The sequence below is a fragment of the Microcaecilia unicolor genome, chromosome 5 (assembly GCF_901765095.1).
Source record: "Microcaecilia unicolor chromosome 5, aMicUni1.1, whole genome shotgun sequence".
In the NCBI taxonomy this organism is placed as follows: domain Eukaryota; kingdom Metazoa; phylum Chordata; class Amphibia; order Gymnophiona; family Siphonopidae; genus Microcaecilia; species Microcaecilia unicolor.
The window spans coordinates 283,889,895-283,904,129 of NC_044035.1; positions in this window are offsets into that span (position 1 = coordinate 283,889,895).

A 14,235-nucleotide genomic window follows, 5' to 3' on the forward strand; every position below is an offset into this window, starting at 1 on the left:
CTCCCTAATGCCACCTATATTTGCATCTCTTTAGCATTGAACATTAGAACCTTGTTCTTCTGCACTGTTCCAGTGGTATGTTTACAGCTCTATTCGGAACAGCGCTGGAGTTTTGAGCATCGGGGCCTTAGGCTCTAACACAGCAGCTCTAAGAACATAATAGCCATACTGGGTCAGACCAATGGTCCATCTAGTCCAGTATCCTGTTTCCAACAGTGGCCAATCCAGGTCACAAGTACCTGGCAGAAACCCACGTTAATAGCAACATTCCATGCTACCAATCCCGGGGCAAGCAGTGGCTTCCCCCATGTCCATCTCAATAACAGACTATGGACGTTTCCTCCAGGAACTTGTCCAAACCTTTTTAAAACCCAGATATGCTAACTGCTGGTACCATATGCTCTGGCAGCAAGTTCCAGAGTTTAACTATTTTCCTCCTATTTGTTTTATAAGTATTTCCATATATTTTCATTGAGTGTCCCCTGGTCTTTGTACTTTTTGAAAGAGTAAAAAATTGATTCACTTCTACTTGTTCTACACCACTCAGGATTTTATAGACCTCAATCATATTCTCCCCTCAGTCTCTTTTTCAAGCTGAAGAGCCCTAACCTCTTTAGCCTTACCTCATATGGTAAGGAGTTCCATCCCCTCTGTCATTTTGGTCACTTTTTTTTAAACTGTTTCTAATTCTGCTATATCTTTTTTGAGATATAATGACCAGAATTGAATGCAATGGATTGATACAGAGGCATTATCATATTCTTGGTCTTATTTTGCATCCCTTTCCTAATAATTTGTAGCTGCTGCCGTGCATTGGGCTGGCGTAAGTGCTCACACCTAAATATTAAGCATGAATGTAGTTACTACTACTACTACTACTATTTAGCATTTATATAGCGCTACAAAACATACTATTCTATAAAGGAAAGGAAGTGCCTAATTTCTTTCATAGAATAGACTGCTATCACATACCTTCCAGGTGCTTAATTGTAGGCGCCCTGAAATAGAATTGCCCCCTAAGAGCACAGTGGCCATAGGTATGTTAAGTACCAATGGCAATGCTTAATATTCATACGCTTTTCAAATGCCAAATGCCACTGAAAAAACACACTGCCTCATCCTCTCATCCCAACACAATATAAGTACAAACCCACTACCATAATCACCCCAGACCACAACCTCCCTATTTCAGATAACCTAAAAATACTCGGTGTCACAATCAACCGCAACCTTACTCTTGAGGGCCAAGTAAACTCTGGAACGAAGAAAATGTTCCACTTAATGTGGAAACTCAAACCCGTAAAACCTTTCTTCCCGAGGGAACCATTTCTTAACCTAATACAATCTATGGTCCTAAGCCATGCAGACTACTGCAACGGAATCTAAATGGGATGTAAAGAACAATTCACAAAGAAACTCCAAACCGCCCAAAACACTGCAGCCAGGCTAATATTTGGTAAAACACGATTCGAAAGTGCTAAACCCCTCAGAGAAAAACTGCACTGGCTCCCAATCAAAGAACGTATCACCTTCAAAATCTGCACCCTGGTCCACAAAATCATCTATGGTGTAGTCCCATGATACATGTTGATCTACCAACCAGAAACAGAACCGGATCATCACGAACATACCTAAATCTCCACTATCCAAATTGCTAAGGACTCAAATACAAAACAACCTATGCATCCAGCTTCTCCTATATAAATACTCAGCTATGGAATGCAATGCCAAAAGCTGTGAAAACAATCCACGACCACCTAAACTTCAGAAAATCATTAAAAACCAATCTGTTCAAAAAGGCTTACCCCACCGACCCTACATAAATATCTACACCCAGCAACACAGCAAAAACAAGGATCATACTGGACAATATACAACATCCCTCTCTTCGACCCCCATGGTCCTTGATTTACACCTATCTTATTCAACCATAACATAACCTGTATTTGTCTATTTGCTGGACTTGGTGAACACCTTTACGGCACAATGTAAGCCACATGGAGCCTGCAAATAGGTGGGAAAATGTGGGATACAAATGTAACAAATAAATAAATAGTGGGCATTAATAAAATGCTGACTGCACGGCTTAAATATTGACCTACCTGTTTTTAAAACATAAAGAAGCAAGAAGATTTTAAGACTGCTAAGCCAATGGTCAACAAATATTCAAGGGGTGCAGCTCATTTAAGTTGAACAGGTTTGTATTAAAATACAGCTGTAAATTGGTTCCAGAATACACAGAAGACAATTGCATACACTGTGCTATGAGGAAGAAGCTCAGTTGCAACCAGACAGCTACATTGGCTCCTCAGAATCTAAGTGAGACATGACAGGCCAGTGTAATGAAACAATGAGTTTCTCCAGCAGCTTAATCTTCTCACACACTTTATAAGTGGTTCATGCCCAGGTCAAGTATACCAGCAAATGAGCACAACAAACCACATTGTGCCATTCCAGGAAGCTGGACCTCCCACCATTTTCTCTCTTTCTGTCTCTCACTGTCTCCATCTTTCTGTTGATTTGAACTCTCACTCTTCTCTCACACTTGACTTCCTGCCCATCTTTCTCCTCTTTCTCCAGAGGTTTATCCAACTACTATTTTTGATTTATTACACGGCTCACACATTTGCTTAGTCCTCAGTTTCCAGCAATTTTTACAACTTTCGGTTTCAGCACATTACACTGTCCTGCACCCCATCTGACTATACCATTTTACATATCAGCACTGCATCTGACACTTCTATGAACTAGCATAACCAAGTAACCAAGCCATTATAAACATGTCAGAAACTGAATCTGCCCCTTCTCTATATAGCTTACTTCAAAGAATAGAATACACATTGTCTACAGAAACATTAATCTTCAGAAATTTTACAGCAAGAATATAATTCTTCATTGTAGTAATTGAAGACACAAAGGGGCCCTTTTACTAGGCCTAATGTGGGCCTACCGTGAGGTAAAAGGGCATTACCACGGGACACGCTGATGTGTCCCATGGTAGTTTGGGCAGCAGCACACGTTACTCCCATGGTAACAAAAACTTTTTATTTTTTACTGCGGGAGGTGTGTCTGGGGGCAGAAGGTAGGCATTACTATGCTATTCGGGGAGTGTGGGCACATTACCATGCACTACCTGATTAGAGCAGAAGTAGCGAGGGAGCACTTATCACCTCCTGGTGGTAATGGCAATGCACTAATGGGGAAATTAGCACGTGGCCATTAGAAAAAATTCCCAGTCTAGCCATAGCACCAGCCACTTTCTACCACACCTTAGTAAAAGGACCCCTTAATCTCAAGTTCTTATGAATCACATGCTTCAAGATTCTCCAGCTTTGGAAGAAAAGTGAATTTGTAGTTGACATTGATAACACAAGTCTACATTATGTTTCTAAATAATGGGGCCCCTGTTATTTTTCTATATATCAAATGACTAGATTTGTAATTATAAAACTTGGCTTAGAAATAGGTCTTTGATAGAGCTATAAAATATCATGCATTAGATATGTAGTGTGATAAATATTATTTATAAACTTCACATAATGAAGGTACTTTATTTATTTTAAGAAGCTGGTAAAGGAGATATTCAGGATTTAGGTAAATTGGTGAGTTAAGTTGATAAAAAGGTGGTAGGTTAGGTTAAGAACATAAGAACAGCCATACTGGGTCAGACCAATGGTCCATCTAGCCCAGTATCCCGTTTCCAATAATGGCTAATGCAGGTCACAAGTACCTGACAGAATTCCAAATAGTAGCAACATTCCATGCTACCAATTGCAGGATAAGCAGTTGCTTCCCCACGTCTATCTCAATAGCAGACTATGGACCTTTCCTCCAGGCTTTTTTGCTTTTTTGGCTGCTGCCGCACACTGAGCAAGAAGCTTTCAGAGTATTATCTACAATGACACCTAGATCTTTTTCTTTCCAATTGGTATCACTTTGCACTTACCACATTAAATTTCATCTGCCATTTGGAGGCCCAGTCTTCCAATTTCCTAAGGTCTTCCTGAAAGTTTTCACAGTCCGCATGTGTTTTTTAACAACCTTGAATAGTTTTGTGTCATCTGCAAATTTAATCGCCTCACTCCTCGTTCCAATTTCCATATCATTTATAATATGTTAAATAGCTCCGGTCCCAGTTCAGATCCCTGCGGCAGTCCGATATTCACCCTCCTCCATTGATGAGAAATTACTGTTTAACCTATATTCTGTTTTTGTCCAATAATTAATTCCTAATCCACACCAGAACATTGCCTCCTGTCTCATGACTCTTTAATTTTCTAAGGAGTATCTCATGAGGAACTTTGTCAAAAGCTTTCTGAAAATCTAGATATACTACATCAACTGGCTCACCTTTATCCACATGTTTATTCACGCCTTCAAAGAAATGAAGCAAATTTAGAACATGTGAACATAAGTGTTGCCATACTGGGATAGACTGAAGGTCCATCAAGCCCAGCATCCTGTTTCCAACAGTGGCCAACCCAGGTTACAAGAACTGGCAAGATCCCAAAATAGTACAAAACATTTTATGCTGCTTATCCTAGAAATACGCAACTCAAATACTTAAAGTAGAGAATGGTGCACCCAATTAATTCTTATTATTAATTTTGGGGAAGTCTCATATAGTCACATTAGGCTGCGCATACAGTGGTTTCAAAGGTTACAGCAATGAAGGAGGAATTAATAAAGGCTCAAGAAGCAAATATGTGAAGGATCTTGAGGGAGCATTGCAATTGCTACTCACTAATCTAGGAATCCAGACACGCAATGCCCGAATCCTAGCACTAAGCACTTATTTATATACTAAAGTTTTTACTTGATTTCCTTATACGCATTATCCATACGTAGCTGTCTCCTCAAAACCAGTTCAAACTGGCTCTGTAAAAATGCGTTTTCAGTAGCACTTGCTTTTTCAGCTTAAAGGTCTCTTGTGTCACAGGAAACATAAACCACAGCCTAGTCCTGCACCAGGGCCTGTGTCTCGCCTCTATATTTTAAAGCTTGCTCTATACTGGCTAGGAGCTGTTCTTGGCCGGTTAAATAGTTTTTAAATACTGGCCAGTCCTAAGTTTAAGCTTTCACTGTGTGGATATGATGAAGGGTGGGTGGGGAGGATGATGTTATATTTCATTTAATTTTTTCTTTATATCTTGGAATCCACATCTCCTTATTTCTTTATTTGTGGACAGATGTTTGTGATAATATTACCTCATAATATTCTTACTTCATTTAGTGCTAGATTTCTTATCATGGATGTAATTGAAGTGATGTAAATTTAAAATAAGAAAAAAACTGCTCACCACATGGATGACATAAAGGCAAATTTAAGTGAGCAAGGACAGGACATGATTTTCCTGCACAGAATGGTGGGGCAATTGCAAACCTCCCAAGAGGATCTGTTGTTGTGGTTGGAAGATCTAGAAAACAGATCCCGGAGAAGTAATCTGAGGTTTAAGGGGGGGGGGGGGGGGTCCCTGAGTGTGAATGATGCGAGAGTAGTGGTTACTGTGCAGCACAGTTCTCACGGTTCTGCAAGATGACAATGTGCCCCCTCCAACCTCTGATCTGCTATTTGACAGAACATATATAGCAACGGGGCCACATGACAGGAATAGACAAAGGGACATAGTTGTATATTTCCCTAATACCTGGATAGAGAGTGGGTCTTGCTTGTCACCCAAAAGAAAGGCAATGAAATAAAGTGGGAGGATACTGAGATGTGGCCCCATCTGTGCTGTGGCATAAACGAGACTACCGAGAGATTAAGGATGCATTCTGCAGCAAGGGTGTTCATTATCGCTGGCTATACCTGATAGGATTGGCCATCAACAAAGATGACAAAGTCTGTACTGGTCGCAGGGTCAAAGAGATGCAACAATGCCTTAATGAGGCCAGGATACAAGTGCCTATGAATTCAACTGAACAATGGATGTCCTATAACACTCATTCAGTGGGGATGGGGGGAGGGGTGGGAAACAAAAGAAGGATTGGTGTGCTTGGGTAGATCTGGGTAGGTTGCAACAGATTGGGTATGGGATTCATAACTGGTGGGATTCTGGAGTAAGATGAGGGGAGTTTGGGAAGTTTCTTTGCTGGGGCATTTTATGAGTATTAGATTTGTTTGTTGCAATGAATGGATTAATATTTGTGTCGTAAAATGTCAAATGTTTGAATTTCCTCCAAAAGCAACAATTGTATTTTAAAGAAGCAGTCTGTACTAAGATGGATGTTGATTTTATTCAGGAAATCCACTTGCTTGCCAGATATGAGAAACTTTTATCTCATAAATCATATAGACACGTTTTCCCAGCCTCCAATAGATGTCAGATAAAAAAAACCCAAAAACAAATGGAGTCGGGATTGTAATTCATAAGCATGTAAGATGCATACCCTGAGAACCAGTTAGAGATCTGGAAAGCTGGCACATAAACTTGAAGGTGGAATTGGGGGGGGGGGGTCTACATCCTATTAAACATTCATGCCCCCAGTAAAGACCAAGGAAGTTTTTATGAAGCTTTGGAGAATAAACTGTTAATTTTCACCAAGGGTATATCAATTATTGGCGATGATTTTAATGTTACATGTGACCCCCTGACCTGATAATTCTAATTCATCCATTAAGTATGCAAAAAGTAAGAAGGCCTGATTTATTTGTTTTATACAACGGTGTGGCCTGGAGGTTGTGTGGAGACTGCACCACCCTGGGGTGCTAGAGTACACATTTAATTCCGCATTGCACTGCTCTTACACCAGGATAGATTTTTGGCTGCTGGAGAGGACTCATTGTAGTTTGGCATATAGAGCCTAGAGTGTGGTCTGACCACTCCCCAATCTCTTTGAATATGGCTTCCCCACACTTGAAGAGAGGACTTTGTTATTGGGTACTGAATGTCTAACTTTTAATGGAGAAGGATGTGCAAAAATATTTTGCATTCAGTGATACTACTACTACTACTACTTAACATTTCTAAAGTGCTACTAGGGTTACGCAGTGCTGTACAATTTAACATAGAGGGACAGTCCCTGCTCAATGGCAATTCTTACAATCTAATAGACAAGTGAACGGTCAGTCCGATAGGGGCAGTCAAATTGGGGCAGTCTGGATTTACTGAACGGTAAGAGTTAGGTGCCGAACGCAGCATTGAAGAGGTGGGTTTTAAGCAAAGACTTGAAGATGGGCAGGGAGGGGGCTTGGCGTAAGGGCTCAGGAAGGTTGTTCCAAGCATAGGGTGAGGTGAGGCATTTTGGGAATGTTTTAAGGCTTACATGTGAGGTAGGTGTAATGCAGTGGGATCCCATAGCAAACTATGCCAGGAACAGAAGTTTAAGTTGTGTGCAGAATTCAAGCAGTTAAAGAAACTTCATAAGCTGGGTCCACGCTGTGCTGTGACCCTCCTCTTTTTAGATGTTAAGAAGTGAGATCTTCAGGATCTTGAGTTGGAAGATATAGTGTGGGCTCTGCAGAAAGTTCAGCAAGAGCATTTTGAGTGGGAGACAAGGAAGGATGAATATTAGCTAACAAACTCAAAAAGCGTCAGGCTTCGAATATGATCTTAATCATTGAGGGTGAGCAGGGGAGGGTGGTCACTAATTATGCCAGTATCCGCCATGATTTTGTTCAGTATTATTAGCAACTTTGTACATCTGAAGGTGAGGTTCCCATGGTAAATACTGAGACATTTCTGCAGCAGGTGACATACCCTAAATTGAAGCAGGGAGAAGCAGATCAGTAAGTGCAGCCTATTGTTGCTGAAGAGATACTGTAAGCCATCAAATAAAAGCCAGCATATATGGCACCAGGGATTGATAGCTTCACTAATAAATTTTATAAGACATTTGCTGTACATGTAGTGAATTCGTTAGTGCATTATGTTTAACTCTCTCCTTGTTGAGGGAGAGCTCCCCCTCTCTCTTTGGCATTTCCATCCTATTAAAACCAGGAAGCATGCTACCAAATGTGCACTGTACAGATCAATTTCTTTCTTGGGAGTGGATTAAAAAAATTTTGCAAAGGCAACTAGATTGCAGCGTTACCTGCCAGACCTGATCCATGGTGATCAGACTGGCTTTATTGTGGGACATCAGCCCAATGACAATATCAGAAGAGCTTTAAATCTTATTTGGACTATGCATCGGGGACCTTCTACAGCATTAATATGGAGAAGGCCTTTGACAGGGTTCTTGGCCTTTTATGATGACTACATTATGTAAATTTGGATTTAATGGGAACTTCATGGGCTGGTTATCCCTATCTATCATGATCCAGTTGCCTACCTTAATGTTAATGGGGGTTATAGTCAAGTTTTTTTCCATTGAAAAGAGGAACAAGGCAAGGTCATCCTTGATGTTTGCCATCATAATTGAACCTTTAACTCAAAGTGTGTGAGAGACTGGTGATATTATGGGTATTCAATAGGGCAATGGTTCTCAACCTAGTCCTCAGGACACACCTAGCCAGTAAGGTTTTCAGGATACTCACAATGAATATTCATGAGATAAATCTGCATACCATGGAAGTAGGGCATGCAAATCTATCTGATGCATATTCATTGTGGGTATCCTGAAAACCTGACTGGCTGGGTGTGTCCCCTGCTATAGGGAATCAGGAGCACAAAATGCTACTCTATCCTAGGAGGTCCCTGGAGGCTATATTGGCCACTATGGTTGCATATGGAAGGGTTTCAAGTTTTCAGCTCAATATCACTAAGTCTAAACTTTTAAATCTCCTGGATCTTGGTGGCTTGATTATGGAGTTTCAAATAACTTTTCAGTTTTGCTGGTCACCCAATTACATCAGATATTTAGGGGAAAAAATTCCAGCTAATTTGAATTGTAACCCACCCGCTCCTCCAGCTCAGCTTCTCACCCTGGGAGGTTTCTTTCATCCACACACACTCCCCAGGGGCCAAGGGGTTCATAAACAAATTTCTTCTTCTTCTCTGACACACTTACAGCTCTTCTGGCAGTCTCACATGAGCTGGGTGTGGGCTGGGATTGGAATAAATCTGGTAGGCCGAGGTACTCTTTCTCTGGGCACATTCTCTGGGCACACTCTCTGAGTTAGCACTCTCAGTTGCAAAATACTTTAACTTGCTTTACTAACAAACTTGGAAAACAGTTCATAAACTTGTCAACTTGGTCTGTACAATACAGGATATTTTTCATCAAATGGTACACACAGTGCAAAGCATAGTCAATGATAAGGCATTTAGAGGTCCTTTTACTAAGGTGCACTGAAAAATGGCCTGCGGTAGTGTAGGTGCGTGTTTTGGGTGTGCGCAGATCCATTTTTCAGCGTGCCTGCAAAAAATGGCCTTTTTAAAATTTTTGCTGAAAATTGACGTGCGGACAAATCAAAATTGGCGCACGTCCATTTTCGGTCTGAGACCTTACCACCAGCAGTAAAGTCTCATGCGGTAACCAGGTGGTAATGATCTACATGTGTTGTTGGCATGCGTCCGATACCTGCATCAAAAAATAAAAATTATTTTTAGGACATGCATATTGGACGTGTGCCAAAAATGAAATTACCACAAGAGCCATGTGGTAGCTGGGTGGTAACTCCATTTTGGCATGTGTTGGGCAGGCATACGCGGCTTAGTAAAAGGGCCCCTTAGGGCTCTCAGCTTCTATCTTATCTCTTCTGTTTACACTAATCAGAAAAGTACTAGATGATTTTCCTCTCTTGATTAAACTCAGTTCACATATGTTTCTATTCATACAACTGTTGTAGTTATTCTAAATAGTCTCTCAGTTCCTTTTTACACTCCTCTCATCATGCCTTGGAAAGATGAAGTAACCAGTCACGTCATGTTCCCTCAAGCTCTCTTTCTTTCCCTTCTTTTCTCCAGGTAACTTTGTCTTGTGTAATTATAAGCAGCAAACGTAGTATGTGGGTGAGCCGCACTAGTCTCACTCAACATATAATTAACTCACATGATTCTCATTGTCCTCTGTTCTGTCCCAGATCAAGGTCTATCTGCTTAGGTAGTGCAGGTCCTGCTAGCAGTGAGGCACTCACGCTCCCACTTCTTCCACCTGAGGTGATTATCCTCAAGAATCCCTCTCTCTCTGTTTCCCAAGTTGGGATCCAAACCTATGCTTACAAATTTCTCCTGTCTTGGCACCCAGGACTTCCCCCTCGGTACTACGGGTCTTGGTGGGGGTGGGCTACCAAAGACCAGAATTTTCCTCAAGCTATAACTTTTATTATTTCTCTGGCCCTGTCCCCAGGGGTTTGCCCTTACAATGATTATACCACGTGGCCGTCAAGAGCAGCTCTGTCTCCTTACTGACCATCCTGAAAATCCTTCCTCCCACCCTTTAAACATGGACATTTTCAGAAAGGGGGGTCATAGAATCATTTATTAACTCTTAATTATCCCCCTTTGATAAAAAGATGCTTGCAGCCTTACCCCTTTGTTAACTAAGTCACATTAATGGCTGTAGCGATGCCAACACAGCCCATTCAAAGTGAATGGGCTGTGTCGGCATTAGCGCATGGCAGCTGCTAGCACACTTAGTAAACAGGGGGGTTAGATAGGAAGAAGGGGTTGCAGGTCTCATGGCTAGGCAGGATTAATGATGTCAAGATGATGGTGCTATTCTGGCTTTTGTATCTCTTTGTGTGTTTATCCCTTCCTAGTCTGAAGATCTTCTCTCATTTACAGAGGAAGGTATACTGGAGGCACAAACCCGCCTAAGGTCTGAAGAGACAGAATGAGGGTGACAGAGTTTTATACCAATTACCAGACTGCTCATCTGAAGGTGCTATTTGAATGGATTTAAAAATAATCAATGGGTACAGTTGGAGCAGACCCTGGTGGGACCAAAGGCACTGAGGGTGTTACCATGGCTCTCTCTGGGGGATTTTAGATCTGTAACTATATAAGCCCCTTATGGCACAGCTTGTACCTTGACTGTGTGGCACGCAATACACACAAAATACTTCCTCAACCAGCAATATTTTTTTGATACTCATTCAGCAGTTCCCAGGCTTTATGTCTGGGGAACCTAGTAAGGAGTTTAAAAGATGGGCAGGGAAGGGACTCTGAGTACTAAGTCAGCTAATTTCGGGAGGCACTCTTATCACGATTGAAGCCCTTAGAGACGAGCTAGAGACCCGTGATCTTTTTTGCTATATTCAGCTTAAATATCTCATACTTAGGAAAGTATTACCCCATTGGGACCAATATGTAACAGATTACATGGACAAATAATGATATATATATATAATATATATCATAACATTTGCAGTGTTGCAATTTGATATATGATAGAATGGGTATAGCAGTTAGTACGTGGATGTGTGAATGATGTAATTTCCAAGGCATGTTTACAAACACTGCACGCTCCAGGAATGACGAAGGGGCTGTATATTAATTCTCTCATCCAAAATGTCTGGAAGACACAAAGAGACCAATTTTTCTTTAAAGTTGTTCTCTCTTGAATGTGCAATAATAAGGCATTTGTTCTTAAAGCATTCATGGCCCTCTAGAATATGCCAGTGTTTTTTAATGCTTTTCTGAATATGTCTAGACAGATATGAAAAACGAAGTGTATATATTACATCTGGTGCTTCTTTAGTTTTTTTCAAATTAAGTAGATCTTCTCTGTTTTCCATGATAGCTCTGTAAAAATCTACTCATTATATGTTGTCTGGGTTAGTCTCTCTTCTTGAATCTTTCTTGCATTATATTTGCTTCATGATTATAATCTTCTGATTTGTATAGATCCTTTGTAGACGTAACTTATTTTCTCATTTATTGTTGACATTTATGTAAACTTCTTACATTATGAATATGTATATTTAATTGTAATTTGTAGACTCCTGAAGCAGGCACCATTGCCGAAACACAGTGCCAAGTATATACTCCCTACTCCGTCTCCCTGGTCTTCTTGGAAGAGTTCTGTTGATCATGCCACTACCTCTTTTCTGCCTCTGGGAGAAGGTGGTCACATGCAAAGATTGAGCAATGGGAGTAAAGGTTAGTACTAAGCAGGAAACAACTTGCAGTTATATACTGGAACAACAATACACACAATATACTGCACACACATTGTGGGGATAGATCAATTCTTTGGGACAGCATGTTTAAAATTGTTTATTACTAAATGTGAGATTATTGGGAATGAAGATACTTATCTGATAACATCTGATGTTTGCTTCATGCAAATCTGAATATATAGAGAAACCTGCCAAAGAAAAAGATATAGTTGATTAAATGATTGCTCATACATTTCAGAAAGTGCATATGGTATATATCTGAGCTTATCTGACTGAGGGAATATTTTATTAAGTTTTATAAATGCTTACTTATTTGGTAACTAACTGAATAAATTTTAGACTCAATTTTTTTTGTGAAAGGCTCACATTATTTGCACCTTTTATTAATTTAACCAAATAGCAATTTTACGTATTACTCTCTGTTTTCCCTCTCTTATTAGAGGAGCACCATTGGCTGGAGTATGTACAAGAACCCAGCAGAAAACAGGGTTGAGGTATTAGACACTGGATGGTAATATCTGGGGAAGCCTAATTTAATATTCTCATGTTTATGGGGGAAGTTATCAACATGGGCTACTGTTAAGTCTGGTTATGTTAGCACAAGTCGAGTTATTATAGCACAGGGTCCTTTTTCATAAAGGGAAGCAACAACGGTAACCATTAAAAGTGTTGTTTTACCACTAACTGGTGCTATTTTAGCACAGGTCCCATTTTATGCAATGAGACCTAATTTCTAATAATTGGGCTTAACAATAAAATAATATGCCTTAACAATAGCCCACGTTGATAACTCCCCATCACCTCAAAATAGGATCCTGTGCTAAAATAACCTGACTTGTGGTAAAATAAGATGACTTAATAGTTGCTCATGTTGATAAACTCCCCCTTTAATAACATCTGAAGGCCACCAGTGGGAGAGTTCCTTGCTCCAGTGCTCTACACCTGTTCTGCCCCCATGTTATTGGTAGCAGGGTGCATTGTTATATATATTTAGTATGAGTAGTATTTGTATTCAACTGCATTGTCTGTGTGTAGTTAGCACTGTGTATTAGGGCTGCCATCCCTATAGTTTGCAGTATCCTGTGATTGACTCCTTGTGAGCTTTCCCTATTGGTTCTTTGCTCTGGGTCAGGGCCAACCCTCCCTCTCTCCCCCTGGGGGTTGTGTGAGAGAGCCCAGTCTTGCTAGCATACCTTTGAGATCAGCGGCTGTTCTAGGAGCTGATCCTTCCTTAATCTACTGTGATTCCATCAAAATTCTTTACCATTCCCCACTCATTTTCTCAAGTTGATCCACACTTTCCCCTTTCAGAATTGTAGTTTTTCCTCTCAGCTGGGTTGAGGTTCTGGGCATCTCCTTGCCTCTGATGTGGCTGGACATGAGCAACTGAAACAACTGAACTGTAGGTTGATTTTCTTTATTTGCTATGATTACTACATTAAAAAAGAGTTGGATTAAGAACTGAGAGTCTACTGGTAAAGTTTTTGCTTGGGAATGGTTTAGCTGACTGTTGAAGCTTTGTGACCTCACCTAGCCTAGAACAGCACAACACCAACCATAGATACAGCAATGGACTTTTCAATCAGAGGGCCTTCTAAATAAGAGGGCACAGAGCTGGTCAATGAAATTCCTTGTCAAAATGCTCCCCTCCTCCTTTTTCTGCTACAGGAAACAGGAAGTCGGCAGCATGCCTCCAGCCACCAACTCCAGGACTTCCTTAGCATTCTCGATTCTTGTGTGAACTGAGTATGCGCTCAGAGTCCTGGAGACAGCAGCTGGAAGCATGCCACCAACTTACTGTTTCCTGCAGTAGCAGAAAGAGGAAAGGAGTGGCTCAGCAGCGAATTTCTTTGGCTGGTGGGGCTTCAGTAACCCCACCAGCCTTTTAACAGGTGTTGTAGGTTTGGGGGCCTGAGCCAAAAGTGGGGGTGCCCAGGTCCCCCGTGGCTATGCCACTGCTTCTAGATATATTCATCAGCAGAAGAAGAGGTTGAACATTAAAGTGTCTCTCTCCCTATGATATATTTTTCTCTTTTCCCTCTAAGAAAGAGAAAAAAGCATTCATCCCCTGGTCAGAGACCTACTGTTTAGCATCTCTTGATGCAGTATGTCAAATATTGAGCTAAGCTGGAATGATGTGGTAATCATTTTAGATGCATGTACTAATGCTGGTAGAGCCATTTACATTTTACCCACAGGTACAGTGAAGCTAGCTTCACTGTATTTTT